The following is a 27328-nucleotide window of genomic DNA, read 5'->3' on the forward strand; positions in this document are numbered from 1 at the left end:
CCATTCCAATTCCAATTCCTCTATTCCATTCCGTTCCCAATTGGGAACTTAAATTTCAAATATTTTATAGTAAATTAAGTAAACAATACTGAAGACTCTGAGTTGGTTCCAAGTGGGAACATTGCGCAATTTTCTAATAAAATTTTATTATTTATTTCATAACCACACTCATTTCTAAGCAAACTAAATAATCGTCATAAAAATTCATGCAATAGAGGGTTTGCAAAACTTTGGTATAACAAAATTTTCGACTAGAGCTGACCTATTTCGGATAACTAGAGCTAATTTGGGTCAACGTGTTCCTGCTTGTGCTTATATGTGGCAACAGGAGTCAAAGTATTATAGAACTTTTCCGATGCTGTAATCTTTTAAAAAACTGAATAATTAAAATTCAACTTCCACACCCGAGTGATTCTGCAATAATCATATCCTCTTCTCTGTTCATGGTCTGACTCATCTTTTCAACGACTTCTTTCATAACTCGAGATCGGCGAGGAATAAAAATTCGTTCATTCAATAAAACAGCGTAAACCGTGACACAAACGAGACTCTGTGTCGCAGGGCAAAAGGGTTAATCAGCCCAGCACGCGCAAACGTTCGTTAACACGCGTGATTCCAGCGAACGACGACACGTCACGGGTAGCCACGTGAGCCGTGCGTAATAAGTGGCCGGACAAAACGATGCCATTAATCAAGACCCTTCTTCGTGGTGCACGGGAATGCCGGACCATTCTGGTACACCGCCTCGCCAGGCATTTACTAATAAATGTTTCACAGTGACGCGTGCATCTCTCGTCATCGCTGTTGCGATCAGTCTCCTTTGAATTCGACGCACAACAGGGACTGGCTTTTCTGAAATTTATCTATGACTAAAATGCATAGTTCCTCGAATAAATTTTCCTTGGATCGGGTTTTCAAACGGCAACGATTGTTTTCGTATTCACCTCGTTCAATGGGACTCGACTCGTCATGCCGTTCGACGCGAATCGAACGGGTTTCCTGTAATTACGCGCAACGAGGCGCAATTAGAAATCGCACGAGCGCGATTAAACGAAAACAGCGGTGGCGTGTTGCGCCGCATCCAGCCGTTAGATTCACGGCAAGTAGCGACGCGGTGTCGCTTATCGCAAAATTAATTTAGTTCGCGTGACACAACGCGCGACAGCAGCCGCGTCTCGTTACCGCGTTACGGATCGCAACATTGCGTTCGCCTCGAAATAGCAAGCATGCTCGTTAGCTTGACAGACGTTTCATTGTTTCCCCAGCAACGCCCTGTAAGGGCGGGAGAACGTAAAAATCCGTCCGTCACGCGGACACTTTTATCCTTCGAATAAACTCGAGGCGGAATTCCTGAGCGTATCGCGTGGAACGTCGAACGCGCGACGATGACTTTCCTTTTTCATTTTCACCGTGAAAAATATCCACGGTCACTTTGCATTCCTTTTGGATACCTTCGAGCGAGACGTTCACTTCGAGCCACCCGCAGGTTTGTCGAATCCATGGTGGAAGCCTGTTCGACGCGATCCCACGAAAGAAAAAACACGCGCGAACCATGGATCCGATTCACGCTAGTTGACCCACGCGCGTCCATCGTCCGACGGATCTCAACCAGCGAGATTCTGTGTTCGCTAACAAATTATTACCGGTCATCGATCATCGAAATTTGACACTTATATGCACCGGATCTCCCTAACAGTGCCACGACCCACAAGTCGTCGATGATCGATCGTTCCGCGTCCCGATTGATCCACCGGCTACCGCTTCGAATAGCTCCGAAGGTCGAGGGGTCGTGTCCCTAGCTTCAAACTTTCCTCGTTCACGGTCGACCATGACTACGGAGAAATCCCGATAATAGGGCGAGCAAAAGGGCTCTCGTTTGCTTGGATAGCAGGCCGCGCAGGGGATGAAAGTTCGGGAAAACGAGAATGGAGGGAGATTATGGGGCTAGCCAAGCGTGGATATCGTGGTCGATGTTACCAGTACGCGGCAAGCATACCGTGAACCGTTTGAATATTGAAATCTAAGTGTTATACGAGGTATTTTATAACTTTGATAGAGTCATAAGTGGAAAGTTTCGGGAAACTTTAAAAGATAGTGTGAAACTATGTCGTTCTATATTTTTCACCTATACCCTTGTTCGTTTCATTTCATCTTAAAACGACCGAATTTTATTATCAGAGGATTAAGGAGAAAATTATTGTCCTACTAAAATGGAATACCTTTTCAAAATTGGACCAGATGAATTTTTTGAGAAACTATAAAAATTAATTTAGTTGGTTGAAGAAAATTACAATTTGTTGCAATCGCGAAAAAAATACTGAAAGACTTTTATAATTCTTCCCATTGGGCCTGTAATGAAAATTTAAAACATATATTTTATCGATATAAGTAAGCTATATCTATTTTATCAAGATCGCATCTAAAAGTTAAAGGCATAGAAATTAGCGAAAATCACGATTTGACTAGTTACGATTTTTTCTAATTTTAATTAGTCCAAGTCCGGCGACTTATAGACGGAAGTTTATATCACTAATATGTAAACTCAAGTCTTCTTCGTCTCCTGTAATCATGGATCCACGATTACCAGGATCGATGGGTTGACATATCAACGGAGATCGATAAGGCACGATATAATTTCGTTGTACCGATCCCGGGATAAAGACAGTGATAATCCGGCTTTTCGTATGCTGTAATAAGAGCGAGATTTCGGGCCAGGGCCGGATTAAAGCGCCCCGAGGAGCCTGAAGAGATCGGGAAGAAGATACGAAAGGTGAACGACCGGTTGTCTTGGATCTTTGGTATCGCATTATGTTACGGTGTATCACGCGGCTCGTTTCGCTGCTTTCGGGTAATTCTAAATAATTTTATAACAGCTCCCCCACCCTTCCGGCTCGAAAACCGTGGAGGATGCGCCGAAACTCGTTTCGACTCCGATCCAAAGTTCCAAGACTTTGATCGTGCCACTTTGTTCCCGTTGAAACGGCAAGATTCTTTGACGATGCTGGTACAGGTTTGCTAAAGGAAAAATACGTTAAGCTTGTTACGAAGTTGATGTTTAAATAAGTGCTTAAAGGAACTCCGCTTACGATCTATGAAATCTTCAAACAATAGTAATCAAGATAAAGCGCCGATAACAAAGATCAACATCCAAACACTTCCCAAGATGATCCTTCGACTTATATTTGAGCAGCAAATCAAACAGGAACTCGGAAGCCCGCAAATCCTCAAATTTCCAATCTGGGTTGAGCAAAGGTTGGACGTTCAACAACCACAAATTAATTAACACGTTTCGTGGTTAAATGTTGAAATAATAAAACGAATATCGAATTAATTTTATAAATTTCATATGAATCGCAAAATGTGTTTTAAATCAAACCCTTCTGATTTATCGGATCTTTTATAAGACCAGGTGGCAATTTCGCAAGGGTGTACACCCCATCCCTTGCGCCCTGCTGACGGAAACGAGCTACCGAAAAACGAATAAGAATCCTCGCGAGGAAAGCAGCTGTCGTGAATAAAACGAAGCCAACATTCATCATCGGGCATCGTGAAATGGACGAGGAAAATGGGGGATGTTCGGGAAAGCCTGGGTGTTCGCGCGAGACGAACCTCTTCCGGTGTATTCGTAGCAAAATCGAATATCCTCGGACAAATGAGTATTTATTGGAATATCGGTAGGGTGAATGCGAGCCAATTATCGGCGTCCACAGCTTCGCTCCGTTCCTTTCGTTCTTCCGCGCCTTTCAACCGTCGACCGGAACGCGAGCATCGCCTCCGTTATTTTCATTCGCCTTTCATCCCCCGCAAACAAAGCGGCTATCCCTCTTTCAGCCGTGCCGCGAGGCATTCGGCTCTCGATATTTCGTGGAAATTGTGTAGACATTGGAAATGAATCGAAAGAGCAAATAACGGTGGGGGTGAAGCGAGCGGAACGGGTTCCTAGGGGGAAGCGGAGCTTTGTGCCACGAACCAGCTCGAGTGCACTTGCACGATCGCGTGGAACACGATTTTACTGTGCTCGTGAGGGATACTCGAGCTACCCCATCCCCGGTTGATCCCAAGAGCACCCTCGATACGGCTGATCTACCCTCCTCCTCTCCACCCCCGTTCGTTGATCGCTCGATTTCTCTGTTCGCTCGCGCCTCTGTCAACGAGCAGCGATCGGTTCGACGCTGATTCGCGAGTGTTAAACGTTACTGATTGAATTTTCAGCGGTGAAAGGGGTTGGTTCCTGCCACGAGAGGGTTCGGTCGAAAACTAACTTGAAACTTGCGAGGTTCCCATAGGATTCCATTGTCCTTCTTCTCGTGAAAGGGTTAACTGGGTGAGAAATTGAGAGAAAAGGAGTTTCACGTTTGCCTGTTTCAACTGACACGTGTCAGACGTGACGTTGAAGAGGATTCTTCCCTTTTGGGGTTACTGTGTGTAAAAATATAAATAGAATTATTTTGTTTGCTGTTTTTGAAATATTGACAAAATAAGTCTAATTGAATTTGATTCATTTAAGAATACACAACATGAATGCTCGGTAAATTTAAGACACAATTTATTTAAGTAGAATTCTACCCAATTTAGAATATACGACATGAATAATTATTAGGAGGTGTACAAACACGGGACAGCATTTATTTGAGTAGAATAATAATTTTATAGAATATACAATATGAATAACCATTGAAAAGTAAATTTAATATTTATAATGTGACTTTAAGAGAGAAAAATATTAAAACAAAATTTAATTAAAATTTAGACAGAATTTTCCCTATTTTAAAGAAATCCTTTCTTCGATATTTTCATCATCCTTCTACACATATAATTCATCTGTGACTAGCATATTTTTTAAGGAATTAAAAAACTTTGTAGGAATGGTGATAAACACGGCTCAACATTATCCAATCTTTGTCTGGCATCGTAGGAAATTAAAAAACCGAGATACTCGACTTGTTCGTGGAAAGAGTCCTCCCCTTGAAGAGGGAAGAGCCGAAGGTAAACAGGGGTGGAATTCATAAAGTGGCTGTGAAGGTTTGTGCCTGGCTAATGCGCAGCCGAGAAACGAAGGTGCCAGGCGCCAACTCGGCTCGCTGTTAGTCGTCAGCAATTACGTGTTAATGCCTTTGGTTAACGCATTAATTATTTACACAAGACCACGGTGGCCTTAAGGATTCCAAGAGGCCAGGAAACCGTGTTTCACGGAGGCCGATCCCAAGTATTTCCGGAATGGACTCGAAGAAATTCATTTTAACGCAACTCTGTAGCGATTCACGACAAGCTTTTCCTCCCATCCGTCTCGAGACTCATTCAATTATTTAATAATTTTATTCGAAGAATTTCAGTGAACATTTGAAACGGCTATTTCTTCAATTCTGGATAATTTAAAAGCAATTACCTCGTCGTAAACATGGTATTATATAAGTCTGATTCTTGGATTATTAATTATTGCGTTGTAAGCGTAGATAATTATCGAAATAATAATTTGATAAATGTAAATTGCACATTTTTTGTAATAACGTTTGAAGGTACAATAATTGCAAGTTGAAATTAATACTTTTGCAAGTGTAAATAATTATTGAAATAATATCTTGATTATTATAAGTTTGAAATTTTCTGTAATAACTTTTGAAGGTGCAATAATTTCAAGTTGAAGTGAATATTTTTGGGTCGAGTTATTTAGCATCTGGTGGTTACGATTGATATGAATTATTCATTATATTTTCTAAGTTGTCTTACTATGTATTTACACGGTCTAATACATCTAATGCAGAAAGTATTTCCTACACTTATTCTAATGAATAAACATGTGCATTTGCGTTAATTTGCATTGCTCAGTAAACAGGAAAATTGCATATTTACATAAAATTTTAACACAATTAATATTTCATTCATTGAAAATCAAAGTAGTGTACACAACACCACAACATCTGTTTTAAACAAAATATTACCTCGTTAAAATGCCTGGAATACATTTAATATTCATCAAATGTTAGAATCCGAGCATCGATATTTCAATGTAAACAAATATTTCATCAAATAATATGTTCAATTTTCAAATTGATCCATTATACATTCAACTATCTATTTATTTTCTGTAAATCAATTCCAAGCAAAGTTTACCGGCAACCTTCGTACGAGAATCCAACAAAAATCATTATCAAAACCTTCCAAACATCGCGTTGAAATTTCATCGATATTTTCCGAAAAAAAGATACGATCCCTGTCCGCAGTAATATCAACCGCGAAAAACAAAATATTCCAATGGAAACCGCGTTTGATCGGGATCGTTTGAAAAACTGTATCGCGTTCGATAAATCAAGAGAGATCGAATTTACATGTCCATGCTCGACAATTCTGCAACATTTCAAAACAACATTCATACGATGTTTCTTGCACGACCAGCCAGTGAATATTTGCGATCGGTTGCAGGAAAATTGAATTTTTCCAGGGGCAGTCGCGTAACACGAGTTCGCAGGAATTTCAGCTCGTGAAACTTTGCACCGAGTTATCGATGATCACTCTATCATCACGAGTGTGTACCCTCATCATTAAGAGGGTACCATCGAGAAACATTTGAAAATTGATAAAATTCAGGAATTTTTTTACTTTCCGACTATTCAAGCTATCCATTTAAAAAGAATTCAATTTTTACAAATCGTTAGAACGATACACTTCCTGAAATTAGACATCATTAGGCTGAGTAAGTGCGTGCGTGTTCGAATGATTCATTTGCCACAAGGAGAGTCGAGTATCGGAACGGGCGGCTTGGTTTCTTCGCGTTCCGTCGCCGTTATCTGGACGTCGTGTCTCTAGTGATTAATGATCGACAGCGAACGAGCCGCGCGCCGCGCGAATTTTAATCGATCCTTGAAGCAACTGGAACACGGTAATGTTGATTCGGTTTTGTTTCCTATGTCGTGTACGGACGAAGGTAAGCTTCGCTGATGTTGAAATACCAGCGAGTCAAACACCACGTCATGTTACGTTTACTTCCATTGAGTAATGAATAATTCCTCAAACTAATGATTCAAATAAAATACCAGCGAAATTTTATAAAACCTTATCCAGGACGGAAATAAAACTTCTTGGACTCTGACCTTAAATCAAACCTTAAATTAACCCCTTAATTAAAAAATTGAAATTTATTTTAAATAAAATTAGATAATATTTAATTGTAGAAAAGAAGGGAAACAGTGACAAATATTATAAGGGGACCACTTGACAAAATCCCCTTGGTCAAAAAATTGAAATTTATCCTAAATAATATTAGATAATATTTAATTGTAAAAAAAGGGAAACAGTAAAAAAAGTTATAAGGTGGTCCCCTGGAAAATGGAGCCCAGGGCTGTAGCCCTCTTTAGAGCTTTTAATCCGTCATTGACTTGATTTAAATATTTCTGAATTACAATGTTATTTCTATTTTTCTAAGGAAATACATTTATCCAATTTCTGAATAAAGAAATCTCTTGAAAAATCTCGAGGAACCCTGTCGAACGTTCTGAAAACCTCCCTTAAGCACCCTTTCGACATCCTCGTTTCCAACGATGCCACGTCAGCTCCGTTCTTCCGCTAAGACACGATCAGAGCATTTTTCGCAAGGCCAAGTGACAAATTGACGTGGCTCGTCGATCCGTTCGAACGACTGCAGCTTCGTGACGAATCCGCACGCGAAACCGCAGCGTCAAAGAGCGGAAAACGAGCATTCCAGACAGTACTCGGAATAGCAATGTCTCACCAGCTCGAGGGGACACGCGCTTCTAGTTCACTTTGCGAAATCCCTGAAAGAGATCTATGGAACGCGAAATACTAATGAGCCTGTCAATTTTGAAGCTACGTACCTATTCCTTGCTCTTTCTCGTTTTTCTTTGAAAATTCACGTCGAAAGAAAATTAGCGTAATTCTGTTGGGTGGATCGCTTCCATGAATAATAATTTTTTAGGTAGAATTGATAATGAACGATTCGATGACCTCCCTTCTAATTAGATTTCATTTACCAATTAACGAAAATTGGATGAAGCGAACTTTATTTCCAACTTTTTCGAATCTACTTCGATTTTAGAGACCTATCAATGAAATTTAATTTAATTTAATTAATTTGCAATATCTTTTTCAAACCTACTTGCGAATGTTTGTGCAAGAATTACCTGTTAATTCATAAATTTTGCATATTTTGCAACATTCATTTAAACAATTTCCATTATTCGATACGCTATTATACGAATGCCACGAAGCTCTCTGCCCTCTGAATTGAAAACGAATAATTAACAAATGGAAATAACTATATTTCATTTCCCCCTCGTGCTCAGATGCTGATTCATCATACGAATAACGTTCCCACCGAATCCTAAATAACGAATGAGCATACGATACGGTTGGTCCATTAATTCATTAGCAACGAGGGGTAATTAGTTTATCAGAGGGGATGAATCTTTTTTTTTCGGCCGTATAGTAATAAGACTAATGCTGTATTTCGCTGGTTATTAGTAGCGGCAATGCCATTGTCCTTTGAGCAGCCTGAGTAAGCTGACATGCTAATTAATGAAGAAACATGGGACGAGTAGTGCGATGGGAAATATGGCTGGAACATCGGTTACCTGGTTCTCTACGTAATTAAACCTGTGTCGGTGTTATTATGCACTACCCGCGGCATCCTACGAATATTATTCACGGCTATGATCACCGAATACCATTAAGATCTCTAAGTCCTATCATGAGCTCCATTGCTCAATTTTATTTCGACTGCAGCAATACGTGTATACGTATACGTTCTAAGAAAATTATTTAAAAAATAACGAAATGCAATTTATGACGTTTCGAGCCTTTTTTAACCGTTTGAGTGCCACGGGATTTTGCAAAAATCCGATCGAAAAATATCATGCAATGCAATCCCGCTTCTTTTGTTTTATGTCACAATTCGTTATGAAGCGCGGTAACTCTGTTATTTAATTTTACAGTTTTGTTAATTATCCAATTATTTGCATTCTAAAGTCAGCTCGCAAAAATACTGGTGTTCAATCATGTAATACACCTATACCTCGCTATACCGCATTTCCCTATAACGGCCTTTTTTAATTATGGCACTTTTTCGATTTATAGCCCACTTTTATTTTTATGTAAGCATTTCTATAGGAAATAAAAAAAAAAAAACAAAATTCTTTATGAACTACAAACTATATTATTTTATAAAAAATTGGAACAAATCTAATTGAATTTGTATGGGTTTGTATCAAAATAATTGATTCGTTATACGGCTTTTCGCTTTACGGCCAACTTTTCCGGAACGTATCTAGACATCTAGCATTTTTTGACATGGTTAACAAACGGTTAAAAACCAATTTTCTCATCAATTCGTTCGATTCTTCGCAGCTCGTATAATTAATAATTGAACAAAAATGAAGAAAAATTCAACTTTCCGTAGAATTATCATCGAGGAAGTTATAAAGATCCTATTTAGGAAGGCGAACCGTTCACAAGCGCACCTGCGCCGAGATCAGGTTGAACCTCGTTTCAATTACGCTTTCCAACAAACGCATTTCACAAGGTTTCTCATTGAACGCTTCATGGAGATCGAATTTAATTCGAACGCCATTATACTTTAAGCATCAATTATCAGTCATTTTCCGCTCCGGAACGCTTCCACCGACAAACATCGTCGTTTCGTTTCACTGCGCTCGACGTTCACTTTTATTCGCAATTCTAATGAAACGTTGTATTAATTGTAAATGTCACAGGAAATCGAGTTTAACCTTCCCACTATTTAAATACTCGATCATTCGGTATAATAAAAATGATGGTCATATATCAAAATTTCCATATTTTTTTATCGAGTTTACGTTTCTTGAAGAGTATTGGCTAAGGAAATTGTCGCTGATCAATCAGCATAATGGAAAGGGACAGAGTTTAAGGCTATTCGCGATACGAAGGTGCAGCAGAGGTTGAAGAAGGGAAACGATGGCATTCGAGCAAATACCGAGCATTCCATGGACGCCAGAAACAGGATAGCTGGTTCCTGGCAAACATCGTTTCCCTAGGAGCTTCGTTCTATGGTCGTTCCCTCGAACACGTCAATTGCATTCTGATCATGGAATCTTCGAAGCTATCGGACACAGGAAATTTATGGAAGTACCGTATGTAAAACTTGGCATCGATTGGAAACCATCCTGTCCATTGGAATTTAACATTAATAACTATCGTTTAAGTTAAACACCGATAATAATTCAAGCAGATATCAAGATAAAATTCTGATTAAAAGTTTCTCATTTCTTTAACAATTTATTTTAATAAATATAAAAAATAAAATTCCTTTTCCTGTTAAAAAAAATTAAAAGATTTCTTTTTCTCAATTTAAAAGTACAAAAGAAAATTATAATTGACGTAATAAAAGCACCCTTTACCGAAACTGTGCTTTTGAAAGAACGGGACAACGAGGCTGTACAAAATGGCACTAAGTTCGTTTAAAAACCGTACAAAGTATATTATTCGAAAAATAGAGGGTGAAAAGCGTGAGGTCAAAGTACATTTGAAAGAAGAGAAGGTTAAAGCAGTGAATAAGGGCAGCAATTGAGGGGACAAGGAAACTGTATGAATATACATAAGCCGAAAGGGGTTGCCACCCTGTTTTATGCATCTTTACACGCAGGAAACAAGCTCCGCGAGGTAATTAGCATTTTACCAGCCGGCGTTTCCGAGCTGAGAAGAGCTGAAAGAGCTCGCTGGCCTCGAAGGACGCCTGGTTCGAGGAACGAATTTTTTATCGTTATTCCACACGCGTGACAAGCTTACCCGATCCCTCTTCTGCCGATCTTTTCTACCCTCTCGTTCGTGAAATTTCCCCTTCTAAAGCCACCGTCTCCTTTCCTTTTCCTTTCTCTTTTTTTTTCTTTTTTCTCTAAACTTCGTGAACAAGCTTTTCTTCCGAGGCTGCGTTGACCTACTTTCTAATGAGTGGTCGCTTTTTACCACCACGAGATTGTTGGAACTTTAAATTGGTTCAATAGTTTATTTTTAAGAAACGTTTGAAAAATATTGAGCAGATACAACAGTTGATTAGGAATTTTATTTAGCTTTCTCTATGGGTGGTTTAATTATAAATTTGATTTGCAATATGGTAACCAAAGGATTTTATGATAATTTAAATAAGGAAAGAATTTTTAGTGTTATAACATTGACTAATTTTAGTATAATATTTTCTTTCATTTTTAACTCTTCCCAAGGAACAATGAAAATATTAATTTTACAAAGAAACCTTGCAAACTGTATTTACAATACGTTAACCAAAGGATTTTATGATAATTCAAACAAGGAAAGAATTTTTAGTATTACAACATGGACTAATTTTCATATAATATTTTCTTTCATTCTTAACTCTTCCCAAGGAATAATGAAAATATTAATTTTACATCTGCAATATGGTACCCAAAGAATTTCATAATAATCAAATTAGTATAAAATTTTTAATATTACAATGTCGACTAATTTTAATATACCGTTTTCATTAATTTTTAACTCCTCTCAGGGAACAATGAAAACGTTAATTTTACAAAGAAACCGCGAGGTGATGAAACGCACGAACAACCGTGCAATTTGTAAGGAGAACATGCTTAACGCTCGATATAGTTGTGAAACGAAACAAACCAACAGCCATACGTTCCTATCCTTAATTACCGCAGCACGAGAGATGCACGTATGAATTTTAAACAACACCCAACGCGGTTGAACGGTGCTCTTGAATTATCCGAAGCCGCAAAAAGTCCTCGTAACACTCTAAGCGGAGTCCCGCTTCTAATTAAGCTCCACGGAAATGTTCCTCAAACGTCGCTCTTAAACGATTGTTTCACCGTTGTCTCTGAACAATTTTGGCAATAAAATTTCCTCGAAATTTATTCGAAATAAATTTTATAATCTAACGTATCAATTTCCCATTTGGAATTCCAAATTTCCTATCTTCAATTTTTGATTAATCGACTAAATTAAACTTAAACTAATTATACCATTCAATTTATTAAAGACACTGAAAATGAATTTTCTATTTAAAATTACTAATAATAATTTCAAGTAATCTTCAGAATTATCTTCTAAATTAAATTTCTTAATTAAATCAGTAATCAATCAGAAATTCCATCGATTTGACACCTTCAAAGATCTTCTGAAAATAATCTGTATAACTGCAGAATCTCGATATGTTCCATTTATTCTAGGCCACGTTTCGTTCCCCGATTTCGCCTCTAATAAATTTCCATCTCGTTCGGAGCTGCTACAACGTGCACCGGAGAGATATTGCATAACGAGAAAAAACAGTCCAGAAAGTAACGGTACGAGAAGCAGCTTCCACGATAAATCGAGCGTTTTCCTTTTACGCGATTTAACGCCCGTTTCTGTTCAGCCCGAACTGATGGCAAGAAATTTCGCAACGATGCTGATACGATGTGTCGAGCGTTTAACTCGACTGAGAACACGGAAAGAACAAACCGTGCACTTTATTTCACAGACATCTACGAGATCACCACAGCACTTCTTGCGTCATTACACCGACACAGAATTATGGATCGCAATTAAGAAGTAGTATTAACTTGTAAACCTAACCCACGTGTTTTTCCTCGCTTCAACCTTCGTTTGCATTATCTCTTCAAGAATGAAACGCGGATTAAGAAACGTTCAGATCCTACTTTATATCTTTCCATCAAGCTACTGCATTCTTACGCAAGAAATTATCCTACGTTCTTATAAATTTCTTATAAAATAGAAGTGTGTTTCATAGATTTAATTGAAACGCTGCTGCTTGGAATTTTTGCAAAATTTTAGAGCAAAGTTCGATTTCATTTTCAAATATTCCTGAATACCGATCTCTAAATTTTTGATTGAAAAAGAATTCTCTGTGTGCGTAACAAGGTTTCCTACGCCGAGGGATATAATTACGGATAGTTTACAGTTTCCAAGCGAAAAGCTTCGGCATGATAGTTCTAACGTTAGCACAGCTGCAAAGCGCAGCTTGCGAGGCCTTGGTCTGGTGAAAAAAGCGAGCGACGGGGACGAGTTCAAAGGGTGGCAGGGTAAAATCAACAGCGTCAAAGAGACTAACGAAACGACCAATCAAGCTGCTGGCGTTCTTATCAAACGCGAAGCACAAATATCCAGGGAAGGTTCGTCTTAATTCGAAGACGGTAAACTCTCGTGTCTCTGATTCGTGACCTATCCAGCCTAAGTAAACGAGGAGACGTCTGGGAATTCGACGAAACCAACATCTAAAATCTAGACGTTTCCGTTTTTCAGACGAAATAATTTCTAACTGTGAAACCTAAGCGAATTTTTGGATAAATTATAGATTGAAAAAATTGCGTAAAATAATAATTTTAGTTACCCAATGCTAGGTAAAATAAAATTATTTTGTGTGCTAAAATTCCATAAATATCACTGACCTTATCGCTAATCTGATAATAATTAGTTTAAGTTTAATTTAGTCGATTAATTAAAAATTGAAGATAAAAAGTGTGGAGTTCTAAATGGAAAATTGATACGTTAGATTATAAAATATCGCTAATTAAACCCTTTAATTTAGCCTGATTATTCGTCGAAGCGTGAAAAGAGAAATCACCAAGGCTGATAGACGAATACCTGCTGGTGATGTTGTAAAAGGGAATAACGAGGATCACGGGATCACTGGAGGATTTTATATTGCCTCGTAAGAGTATCCTCATCCAGGTAAATCGCGACACGCTCACACGGTTCGCTACTTACAGTTATTAGTTTCGGCCCTTTAAACGGCGCGTCATCATTTTCAATTTATTTCTTCTGCGTGCGGCTCGCTTTGAAACCGGTCTACGTAGACCACTCTAGAAGCATCGATAATGGATCGTTCATCGCCCATTATGTCACTTAAGTTATTCAATGCCGAAATAAAACGGCCACGCCCCGTACCAAGAGATTTGGAAACTCATTCTTTCATCTTCTAATGAATCGTCATCGTTTCCCCTCGCTCTTAATTCGATTTTAATAAACCAATTAGAGAACAGGAAATTCTTATCGAAAATTTGGTGTAACTAAAATTGCTCAATGTAAAATTTTCATTTATATCAGAAATATACTGCAGAATACTCTTGTATTACTGTTCTTCAGACTAATTATTCGCAAACGAAAAAATTCTCAACTTCAAACAGAACTTTGAACAACACTTTATTTTAACATTTTTCAACCTAGTTACTCGCGGATTGGAAAGCTCCGAATCCTAATTAGAACTTCGAGAAGTTCGAGTGTCCTTCTGTTCTTCAACAGCGATTGTAAACCCTCGACTGAACCGAACAATGGATTGTTAAATTAAGTACGCATTGTTTCTACATTAAAGTTTGAAGAAACGATATAAAATACATTTGACCATAAAATATTTCACGTAGATAACGTTTAATCGTGGAAAACAGAGATTACATGTATCAGATTAGATTATCTGTTATTCAAGTGTCAGCTTTGTACCAAAACGTGTACAGTGAATGACGTGTGTACATACTCGAAGCTGAACAAATATGAGATTGAATTAAATTTACCTTTCCAAACAATTATTTGAAAATGATAACGAACGATAAATCACACGAAGAGCGAAGAGATTTTTAATTAAATTAATTTTTATAATTTCAAATTCTGTTATTTCACCGTGTAAATTAATTCTATTAAATTGGTGGTCGCTAATTCAAAGATTTTCTGTTATATAAATTTCATGGATAAACACCGATCGATTTCCGCGTTATTTATCGCTGACCTGTGCCAAGATGAATTTTGCAATTTCCCTTCCCGGTTATCGAGTGACAGGGACAGAAGAGTCACGATCGGACACTTTCCTCGATAACAGGGGTGCACGGCCCACTTTGGAAACTTCGCCGCGATGATAGGCCAGACTAGGTCCGCGAAAACAATGGAACACGAAGAGAACTCGCGTTATTTCCATTGACAGTCGGCTTAAATTCCGCGAAGCGAACCGCTGCCCGGAACAACGGAGACTGATAATGTTTCCGACCGATACGGGCCCCTCCGACCCCTCGATTCTCATCTTCGTTGACACGGAAAAGCTGTAACGATGTTAAGAACAAAGATCGAGTTTATAAAACAGAGGCAAGGTCTCTTCAATCCATAGATAATTTGTGAACTTAAAACTTTTTTAATAATCCAATTGAATTAATATTTCAATGCAGGAAATTAAACTAATTACAGAATTTAATCCATGGAATTTTTTATTCTTCCTATGAAACGAGGTGTTAAAATTCAATTTTTTGAATAAAAAATTAAAAGAAGAGGTATTATTTAATTTCACTGAATTCGAGTTATTGAAATAGAAAGTGTAATCCCGATCGCAAATACGTTCTGCTCGCAAAGGTGTGAAAGGTCAAGCCCTCCGAGGACCCGATGGCCTACTTCTTCAACTTGAAACAACGAAACACTTCACTCCATTTCGATCTATCTGCTTCCCACGCTCCATCGAAATGCACTCGAAGCGGTTCGATTCTACACAGATATCCAGATGAGTTCGAACAGGGAAAAGTATGAAATGAAAACGGTAAATATTTGTGGAAATTTTTCCTATCAAATATGAAGCACTCGACAAATTTTATAAGTGAGAAAAATGTGTAACTTTTGAAAAAAGGAAAAACTTTGAAAGCTTAGAAGAAAAATATCATCTTGAAAAAATATTATCTTGACTTAAATTCCAGACGAAAATTAACGCGATAGATAATCGCGAGTCGAGCTCCTTCTCATATTAAGGAAGAATTTTTTAGAATTACAAGCAATTATCCGAAGATTTACGAGAAACTTTGAAAAATTTGAAGAATTTCGAAGAAAGTTAAGTACAAAGTTCGCTTCTAAAAGATGTGCGAATCTGATACAAGTTATTAAAATCGTAGTAAATTATTAATAGTGTAGAAACTCTTTTGCTTCTGTTCCCGCATGAAAATTATTTTCAACACTTTTCGGTAGTTTAAATTGCTCGTTAAACAACTGTGTCAAAATTACCCAACTTTTAATCCCTTGGCGCTTCATTAAACAAGCACATTTATATTTTACTGAACAGACAGCTGCTCTGACACTCTCACTTATAATTCAATTAATTTATTCCACCTGCGTGGAAGTTCATACACACAATTAACCGTATGTTGCAAAATATATTCATTATTTTTTTTTTGTACATATCTTCCTTGTTGATTTATGACTCAATAAACGACATGCTGAATTAACAAGAATATTTCTTTAAACGCGCAGCATTTTTGTGCCAGTGTGCATTCTGCATTTTTATTCAATTTATCTTCTATGCATTTTTCAACCTATTAACTGGGAAAACAGGTTTTTAACGTAGGAGTAAAAATAAAATCTGCTATGCAAATGTTGCTGTGAATAACTACACTGTTCATGACTTCATATGTAAAATTAATGTAATTCTCAATACATGTAACATAAATCCTTGTGTGAAATTATTTTTATAATGCAAAAGAAACACTGTAGATATTTCAATTCTTTTTAATTGTTTCCTGAATTTTCCTAAAGATAAAATGTGCAAATATGTATTCATTGATTTTAAAATAAAATACATAGTAAAATATCCTAAATATTTATTTATAAATATATTATTATGTCATATTTGTATTGTAGTTATTTAACCAGAAGGTTCATTCACCGAACCATACAATACTGTAAATACTCAAATGTCAAATTTGCAATTTGATGGAACAGCAATGTACTTCAATAAAAACAATTGAAACATTTTCAAATTTATATTTTCATGAACAATTTACCGACAATTTCCATAAAACTTCAAAGTCAATGATTTACTTTTTCAAAAAAAAAAAGATTATTTTTCTGAATATAAATGCTCCATCCAACAGATGAATGATTTTTACTTCCACAGAATACTAACCATTACCAACGACAATAAATCAGTCTCTATCCTGGCATCGAAGAATTTCCATTTTTTATCGTTATCAAACGAAAGGTACGAAATTGTCGGTACAGAAAAAGGGGTGCCACCTAAACTGCTTTCTCGAGTAAGCTGGAAATGATTCGCGGCTACGAGATCGATGAGGTTCTGCACGTTCTCCTGCCAATACATCGATAAATCATTCTGACGAGTCGAGCGAAAATTTTTTAGCGAACCAACAGCCACGGTGGTCCAAAGGCAACGAAAACGATGGATTTACCGGCCATCTTTTGTTCGACCCTATCCTTGCTGTTTCTCTTTTTCTTTTTTTCACCCCCTCCTCCCTTTCATTTTATACCGTCTCCCTCGAATTTCGTTTCGTTGCTCACGAGGCGTGTGGAAAATTAACGGTTGCGTTCGATTCACCGTATACACGCTCTTTTCGTGAAAGATTTATCGCTGATTGTCGTGCTAAATCGATGCATTTCGAATGAACTTCGAATGAACGAAAAACGAGGGTTAATCGTGAAAATGTTACTTGAAAATATAAAACAGAAAATTTTTCTGTATTCTCATTGCAAACGTGAATTTTGTATATTTTGGAGTATATTTAACACGTTGACTGCTGCGATTAATTATTAAAAATGGAAATACTTAATTTCCAAATTTCAAACGTCAAGATTTTAATTTGCTATCTTACATTATTAGTATAATAGCAATATTATTGAAAATAATATTTTTCTATGATTTTCTTTTAATTATTAGACCCCCATAGCAATCAACGTATTAAAAAGACCTCAAATCTCTTCACTTTTAATGAAATTTATTCAATATTTCTATTTGTTTGTGAAAGCTAGTCCACCTAAACTTTTCATCAAAACCTGCGCCATTATTCTCCACAGCGGTAAAATATATTCCTATCCAACGTTAATCAGGCAGTCGAAATAAATCAAGCTCCTTCAGGTATTGTTCCAGAATCAACGGAACGAGCTGAGAAGACGTGCAGAAACGGACCACGGTTGGATCAACCTGGGCGAAAGTTCCTCGACGGAAGTTCTGCTGGTGAACTTTCATTACAGTGGTCCGCTTCCTTCTTGCATGCCGCTAAGTTTGGCCAAGGTATGATTGGAAAAGTTGGAAAGGTAGAATGTTGGTTATTTTCGAATGTCGATTTTCGACGATAGACTAGACACGCGTGTGATTAACTCTTTAACTGCGGGTATGATTTATAAAGCACATGTTAATTTTTGCTAATATCAAATAGCGGCTGTGGCTGATATACCACTAAAATAGAAATAAAATAAATATAATAAAAAAAAATCTTTTAAAATAGAATATCACTTCGGTAATATAATTAAAAATTAGAACGGTCGACTGTGCTAAAAGTATCCGCAGTTAAAGGGTTAAATCCCCGCAGCGAGCCCTCCATTCGCAAATTTTTATTAACATTAATGCAACTGCAACGACGGTGAAAAGCAACGAATAAAATTGACGATAAATATCATAGAAATGAATGATGCGTTAGTATTCCGATTGTTAATAACTCTGCGAGTTATTACATCATTCGGGTGCATAATGATTTTCTGTTAATTGCATTCCTCGTTTATTTCACCGCACGGCAACGTTGTTGAGTTTGATTATCGCGGAAATACCAGCCGAGTAATTAATCCGAATATTTTGTTGATATCGCGTCGCCGTGTTACAACGGAGAAATTACAACACTCCTCCATGGAGTGCGTGAAGCTATTGTCCGAGAGGGTGAATAATAATCTGTTTCCAAATGAGAAGAAAAAGAAAAATGAACGACTCGAGGGTACATAATTTTGAGAATTATTAATGATTCGAGTGCAGTATCATATGGAACTACATTTACGATTATTTAGATTATAATTATTCCACGGTATGTAAATTTCTGCTTGCACAAGCTATTTTTACGTTCACTTGGCAAGAAACATTAACAGAATCTTAATGAGTATAACTGGAAAGAAGTTTAAGTAGTTTGCAAACAGTGATTAGTGCAAGGCAAACATTATCTACGGATGCAGAAAATGTTTCTCGCAAACTGCAGTTAATACGTAACACAAGGTATTATCAGTGCTTGAAAACGTCTTCCTGTTAAGACCGGATGTAATTCGAGTATTTCGCGTAGCACACACTGTATCTACCCTTCAACCTAGTTTCGTGTTCTTAATACGTTAATCTCTAGCGATGTACATATGTCGCAGTGTCACATATAGAAACTATCAATAATGACATCAATTAGACAAATTTCCACGTGAAACGTTCTAACTGAACCAGTTCAAATTATTTAGGTCGATCAATACGTAATTGATCAAACAATAGCTTTTTAAATTTTGCTTCGACGCTATGGAAAAATAGGAAAATATAATCTAAATAAAAATAAAAATCTACTACCCTTGTATTTCATTTCGATCCTGCCAAAATTTATCGCTGACCCAAAAACAACGCACCCTTCGCGCGAATTTCACACTTCCGCGATTCGAAACGGTCCGATTCGGCTGAAATTTTCGGCGGTCGAAAATCGTATCAACGGGAATCATTTTCCAGGGCTTATCAGATGAGCGATGCCAGGGGAATCATCGATAAGAGCTTATCAGTTACGCAACTCACGGATACGCGACACGAATAGCTCGCGTTTGCACAACACGTTGTATACGCGCAGCAAACCGTCTACGAATGACTGATGCTACCGCGGATCAGTCGTTCAAACAGATTCGTGATCGAGACGAGTTGATTCTCAGTTCAAACAGCTTAAGATAGTATTTAACCCTTTCGGCAACGATATGGAGCAGCAGCTGTGCCGCAGTGTATCGTTTAATTAAATATTTATCTAAATTCGTGGAAAACTAATAATAAATTCACTAAAAGAATTGAATGATTCGAATTTTGTATGATGGAATAATTAACACCAGATTGCCAGAGCGAGTTAATTTGACTGATTTACGATTTTATTGCTACATATATAGAAAAACTTAAATAATTATTTTAAAAATATATGTTGGTTTTTAATAGAATTATGAAATGTATACAAATACTAATTCCTTCCCCTCCCCACTCCTTAGTTCCAAAAATCCATATGTGCTATACCTATTTTATGAGTCCGGCAATCTATTGTTAATAAAAGGAAAATGTAAATAAACACTTTGATTCAATAAAATATCCTAATAATAGAATTTCCAAGATACAATCAAATTTATTAACCGACATGTCCGCGGGTCACCGTGGTACGATCGCATTTTTGCAACAAGTGGTTCCGAAAGAATTCACCCAGCGAAGGGGTTAATATCGGTATCGATAATCTGAATACGATTTACTACCTCGTTCGCGTTCCTTCGTGACATTCCTTGACTTATCAGTGCAAATCGATAGCTGTGAACTTTCTGCCACTGACATTTCATGCTAATTGAGAGGACACGAGCTTCGTAACGAAAAGTGAAAGGTACTTCGATCGCGTTGCAATCGGAAAGGAATGGAATCTGAAACGTGAAAGGTACGGATTCGTCTCTGAAAGCCGAAATAACTCGTTCAAATATTCCTCCGCGGAGACATTAGATTTTCATACGAGAACGAAATTATCCCGTTCCAGATTTCGTGCATTTAATTATCAAACACGAGGTCATCTTTGCGTACCGTCTTTACGAATCTCTTTCTGCGATTGCTTCAAAATAATTCGTCATTTAAGCAAAAGCGCGATGGAAAAGAGGAAAATGCTCGGGGAGAGAGCCAGGACGAAACGTATACGGGGAATAATGAATGAACGAGGGTGAGTCGTGTGAAAGCAAAAAATGTGAGAGCCCGCGGGAGAGTAGCCGTGGGCAAGGGCAAAAAGGAAGACGCGCATAGAGACGGACGGGAAACGACGCGACGGGACAAAGGGAGGGCCGGAAGAGGATGGGAGAAATAGAGAAAATAAAATGGGGAAAAAAGCGTAAAGTTGCGTGAGCGGGGGAGAGACAGAAGAGGGTGCAATTTAAATTTTCGGACTGGCCTCGTCGTGTCTGGAACTTTTTCAATGTATACACTTTTAAAAGGCCCGTTGCATAATGTAAAGCAACCTCGTATCATCCCCCTATTCCAATGTGAATTCATAGAATATACAGGCGGCTAGAGCTTTGCAGGGGGTTGCCATTTAACACGAAGTGTTTGCCCTTTTTTTTTTTTTATTATTTTAACTTACCTACGTACGAGGTCCACTTTAGAGGAAGGTGTTAGAGAATTTACGACCCACCGATTTCTGTGAGCCGCTTTTCTCTTATTTTCGCTTTTTCCATCTCTGCTTACTTGTTTATTTATTTGCCGGCTCGATTCTATACCCTAGACAGTTTTCGAGCTTCCCACTTTGACACTTTTGCACGTGGAATAACGACGAGAGTGAAGTTTTATTAAAAGAAATAATAGAAACTAGCAAATATTCTTTTTCAATTAGCTTTCAATAGTTTATTATTATTCTATCTTTTTTTTTTAATTTACTCTCATTCTAATGAATTCTTCGAAACTTCTAAATAAAAATCACTGTATTCCCCGAAAATCAATTTGGTTCATTCAATAAACTTCCATTATAACTAATAATTATCATTCCCCCAGCGCGAATTGCAATTAAAACACAGATACGTATAAAATTCATTCACGAATCTGTCCAAATTCAATTTACGAACAAAACAATCGTTTCCGTTGCTATACACGACCCAATTCGCAATTAAAAAAACGAAACATTAATGCAATTACGGTCCGCGTTACAGACACTCTAACGAACCGACGGAATTACCCCAAAGAAATATACAACATTGCCGTAAAATCGTTCAACTTTCAGGGAAACAGGTTCCTCTTACAATTTTCAAGACGGCAATGAAAATTTACTCCGCTCCCTCGCGCTTCACTTAATTATTTTCGCGTAAAGCGAGCTTGATTCCGCGCGAACCTGGCCGACACCGTCGAGATTCAATGAAAAGCCGGCGTTACACGTTTCACCGTGGAATGCTAAGGGCTTACGGCATCAAGAAATTTCATAAGAACGAACCGGTTTGGTTCTCGAATTACCCGACTCCACGTTCGACGCTCGTTGGAATCCAAAGGTTTGTTCCAAGTGTCAAATATCGGATAGGAAGATGATATTCAGCAAAGACGGAAACCATAGGAGACACCCTGGTATCATGCACGAACGTTACATCGATGGAATGAAATTTCCGAAGGGGTTGTATTGTTCCAAGATTTCATTCCAAAAACAACAAAAAATTGGTTCCTTACAATTTTTTGATTCGCTTTATTTTCATATTTTTTTAAAAATTAAAAGAGCTTAGACGAAATTAATAACGGAGTGCATAATCATGAGAATTAAACGATGCCACATTTATGAAACTATAAAAAGACAGAAAACGTAGAAAATGAGTGTCCAACCAGGAAAGCCACTCCCACTTCCGGTTTCGCGTGATACCATTTGTGTCCCCCGGACGAGCAGCAATTGTCTTGTCACACGTGTTGGAAATACAAAACGCAGGAAAACGAAAAGGCGACGCTTGTTTGTGAACGACCTAATTGCACGATTTCGTTGCTTTAAGGGGTTTCTCAAGAGTGCTCAAAGTAGGGTAATCTTTGAGAATTTTTTAAATAAAAACGATGAAATCGACTAATGTAAAAATTTTCATACGTTATACCACATTTAAGGAATATACCAAAATTTTTTTTAAAACCAGAAATATGTATAAGCCACCCGGTCGTAGCTACCCCCAAAAATCTTTGTGGACGATAACCACGATTGTAATTATTACGTTTATCTAGCTATAGTTCTACCTAGAATTGTGGATTTTTTCCCTAGATTTTTTACTTCTGTTTTTAAGATAAAATCGTATAGTCTTTCGAGTTTCAAATTTTTTGTTTCAAACGCATCCAAAAAATTTTAGAGATTAGGGAATGTATCCCCAAAATTTCAAATGAATACAGCCATTCATTCTCGAGTTATCTTGGTTACCAATTATAGAAATATTATTACGAAAAGAATGCGTTTAAAATTTTATATACACTATCAGCTATAATTCTTCTGAGTACTATTTCTAAGAAGTTAAGCTTTAACACTAGAACTACACGACGTTTGGTGCACACTCATTTTCGAGTTGAAAATAATGTAGAAAATTAAATAAATGTTAGCTAACATAGATTTCAATCAAAATACCTCGATAAAATTTATAATTCAATATAAAAAACTCGAAATCAGTCGTTTATACTGGTTTGGTAATTCTAGGGTTAAGAAGGTGCAATAAAAAATAATTCGATTTCTTTGAATTGACACAATAAGAAAATCCCTTAATTGATAATCGATAGTGGAATAGTGGAAGACAATGCCTCAAGTTATCAAAGTACGTCATTAATATCATTATCAAACGTTTATTCTTAAAAATCCAGCTCTGATATTCCATAATCTTCCTACAAAAATATGCCTGAACTTTGATCAAACTTATCATTCGCAGTTCGTCAATACGAATTCCTGGAAATCATTGCGAGAAGAACATCCGATAAGAAACTATTTATAATGATCTCTCTTGTGGAAACGTCCCGAGGGAGGGAGGTCTCGGTCACGGGGGAGGCGTCGCTAAAATAATTCAGTCTCCCGAGGCGAGGATTCCTTGTGGATCTACGAAAATACGATTCCTCGCAAATGTCTACTTCGTTACCGGCTCGCTATAAATAGGCCGAAACGGCCTTGGTCAACCTTCTTCGAGTTCATCGACTTGGCGAACCGGTACACCCAGTGTCCAGCCGACACCAGACATCCACGAGAAGATTCTGCCTCTCAAGAATTCCAAACTTTTCAGATCACACGAGAATGAACGCTGACCCGTTTAACCCTTTCCTCGCGGACGACGATACAGTTAGAATGTATCTACATGTGTGAGGTTGTTAGAAATGAAACGTTCAATAATTGTAACTTCCGCCGAAATGGCATTCATTAGGCGATTTACGGCTAAATTTTTCAAATGACTGCAATTAGAAGAGATAATGGGTATAATTGGAAAATTACAGGGGAACTTTGATGGCTGAGTGATAAGTGTGTGCATGCAATAATAATTTCATTAATATATTTTATATAAATATTTCTAATTAAGGAAGTGAAAATATTTCTAATAATAGGAGTGATAGATTCTTATGGAAATTCAACTTTGACTGCTGAATGATAAGCCTATGCATGCAGCAATAATTTGATCATTTCAAATATTTGATATAAATATTTTCAATTAGATAAGTGAAAATATTTCTAATAATAGAAATGATAGATTTCTATGGAAATCCAAGGGTCACTCAGATATGGCATAAGCGATCGATCCGTTGAATAAAAGAAAAACTGAAACTAACAACTTAAAAATTTCAAAGAAATTGTAAATAATTAATCATGCACAGTTTCCTAATGCCAGGACTTTCTGAGGTAAAGGTGATATCAGAACTGGAATTATCAGTCGAGGAAGAGGAAAGGCACTTTCACTTCATTTTTCAAATGAACAAACTATATTCACCTTCTACGCTATTTGTAAGTGGTAACTGTAATCGCATCTGGTAGGTTTCTCAATTCATTGTAATTCAACGCGAAGACTTAAGTTTGCATCTAGCTCGCTTGTGGTTTCGTTTGGATCGAAAGCGTTCTGGAGTTAGCGGTAATTCGATTCTTTCTGGGTTATTCAGCGTTGAATAGTAGGTTAAACATAAAGCATACTATTCACGTGCCATCGTCGACTGACGCTTCTCGTTACGCATGTAAAACGGATCTTTCGTAAATATCAGTGTATAAAGACATTATTCGAACAACCTTCGAAAATAAGAAATAAATTTTGATTTGTATAATGAAAACAATTGCGTGTTAGAAAACACACGGTACGCATATTTCGAGTGAATAATGGTACTTTAACGTCACCCTAAACGAGGGTCGTTTAGGGTTGATGGTCAGCCACGTGTCTCTATTTTCGTTCTAAATTGATCGTGAAGGGAGTTGATGTGTATTGATGACACCTTGTAGAATTACTGAAAACCCTTCAATTGTAATATTGCAACATCCCATGACGTCAAACGTATAAATTTCTAATGATGTTTAAAGTTACTAAATAACAAGTTTACATTAACAGTCGATGCTCCTGTTTATTCAAGTCTTCTCTCTGACTTCTGTATGCTATGACCGCAGTATTTTGATTAAGCAGACAAAAATTTAAAAATAAATGATTAAATTCCTTTGTAAGCTATAATGAAAGATCGTTTATGAAAGACTGATTGAAATTATTGAAATTAAATTGTGATATTAACACCAAATCGTTCATTATAGGTTTCGTAAAGATAAGAGTACTCGTCATTTGTCTTTTCTTCGAACGAGAATACTGATAAACGTAAGAAATTCCAAGATGTAGAGATACCAAGTTCTATCTGTTAAAATATTATCATCGCGTCGAGAGCGAACGTGGAGGCGATAAAAGTGATCGCAAAAGGAGTTACAACGAGCGACAGATAACGAGCTAGTGTCTTAGTAAAACGAAGACATTCACGCGGTACCACGATCGTCCGCACTTCCGTCACCGTGAAAGCGTGACAGATTAAAACAACCCACGTTCAGCAATAAAACAGCAGAAACAGCGAAAATCCATTTAACGGAAACTGGCTCCGAGGCCGGAGCACGGGCAACGAGCGCGTTCGTTTAATTCCGAAAAGCATCACGCGTTACAAAGCCAGGCTAACTCCATTGAAAAAAGTCACGAACAAAAGACGAGTTATCCGCGTTATCTTTCCGTCAAGTCTACGATCGATTTCTATAGGAAAAACCGACGGTGAAACGTACACGAATAAAAAAGATAGTCGATCGATTTTCACACTTTGATCAAATGTCGTCGTAGAAATAGTGATAGTTTCGAGAGCGAATTTCTATTTCATTTTATTTTAGATTTACTATCATTTGTATTATTTCTTTAACACTAGAACTACCCGACATTTAAAATAATGGAGAAAATTAAATAGATACAAATTGGGTCAATAATAAGTAATAAAGATATTATAGATGCTAAAGATAAATATAATTAAGAATCAAAACAGTTACCTCGTGTAGTAATCTAAGGAATAAGGGTAGAAAAGTAGGGTTAATTATAATTTTTTTTATAAATCTAAGGGTTAATTGTCACGTTGACTGCTATAGGGTTCGTATAGACAATGAAAATGAAGTACAGCAAACTTTATTACACAAGGTAGAAAGTGAAAAGCTGATATTGAAAGATTAAACGATTGCCTTCTGAATAATTGACGTACCGTGTCTTACTACACCGCTGATTCTACTGTGGCAATCAACGTGTCCTACTACTTATAGCACGTCTGTTTCTACTGTGCCGGTCGACGTACTAATCGCAATAATCAATCATTTCTGAATAGGAAAGAAACAGATGGTGATTCTTTGTTTATCATTTTCAGTTTAGATGACCTAATATCATTAACCTTTTACGAATAACCTATAGTAATACAAAATGTAATACAAAACATAGTTTTTACAAATTATTAATTCATTATTGTTCAGTTTTAAAACATGAATTTTCATTTATTTGAATCTGACTCTATAAAATCGAAATTTTTTAATAATTTTTTGGACAGTTATGTCAGTCAAAGCTAACTATTCATTGCCCAAATTTTAAAATAAATAAAGAAAATTGAAATACCATACATACATGACATTCAACGATCCTTGATTGGGCAAATTATAATTATAATTAAACTCAAAATTCAACCATACTAAAAGTACCACTCAAATTTGACACATTTGAAATGTAAATTGCGTCACGAGTGTAACTCGATATTACATGAGAAAGGGTCAAAGCGCATTTTTGTAGAAAATAATATTCAGGGTAAAATTAACCCTGCACGGTACTGGAAATGATTCTCATCCACTTGGTTTGCTAAGAATTAAGTTTAGAATTTCTAGAATTGTTCTAGGTAAATGTCTACAATTAGGGCTCCAACGAGAAATCAATTGGAAAGAGATAAATTCTATGTATTTTTACCCCTTGAATCCAAAACTGTTGATCAAATTTGGGGCTCGCTTGTATTTTTTAAAATACATAGGTTAAGTTAGATTAGCAGAGAAAATATAATTTTCCTCAGGGCAAAAACTTGACCAGTCAACAATAGTCTCCTTAAACAAAGTGTTAAAAGTGGTACATGGTTAACCAATTCTAATCTTGATATCACAACGATTGCCCGTTTTATTGGATATTTTCTCATGATGCGTCCTTCGCGCTATGCACTCTATGGACAGGAATTAGAACTGAGCAAGGAGACTATTGTTGACTGGTCAACCCTAACCTATGTAGATTAGTAATGCGCTTTAAAAGTATTATCTACCCTACAAAGTAATTAATTTTTGAAAATAATGATTTTATGTAAATATTTACCACAATATCTTAGTAAATACATTTT

General features: G+C 36.9%; 1 protein-coding gene across 4 annotated transcripts in view; it reads right to left on the reverse strand.

The window, feature by feature from the left end:
- The window catches only part of LOC114877797 (mannosyl-oligosaccharide 1,2-alpha-mannosidase IA), a 369440-nt gene that overhangs the window by 83911 nt on the left and 258201 nt on the right, over nucleotides 1–27328 (reverse strand). The window contains exon 1 of one of the 4 annotated variants that reach the window (XM_029190839.2): nucleotides 14738–14955. The exons of the other annotated variants lie outside the window; for them this stretch is intronic. The gene's annotated coding sequence lies outside the window, so the exon portion shown is untranslated. Of the gene's footprint in view, nucleotides 1–14737; nucleotides 14956–27328 lie in introns of those variants that run through there. 4 annotated transcript variants of the gene reach the window in all.

Source organism: Osmia bicornis, chromosome 3 (assembly GCF_907164935.1).
Source record: "Osmia bicornis bicornis chromosome 3, iOsmBic2.1, whole genome shotgun sequence".
NCBI lineage: Eukaryota > Metazoa > Arthropoda > Insecta > Hymenoptera > Megachilidae > Osmia > Osmia bicornis.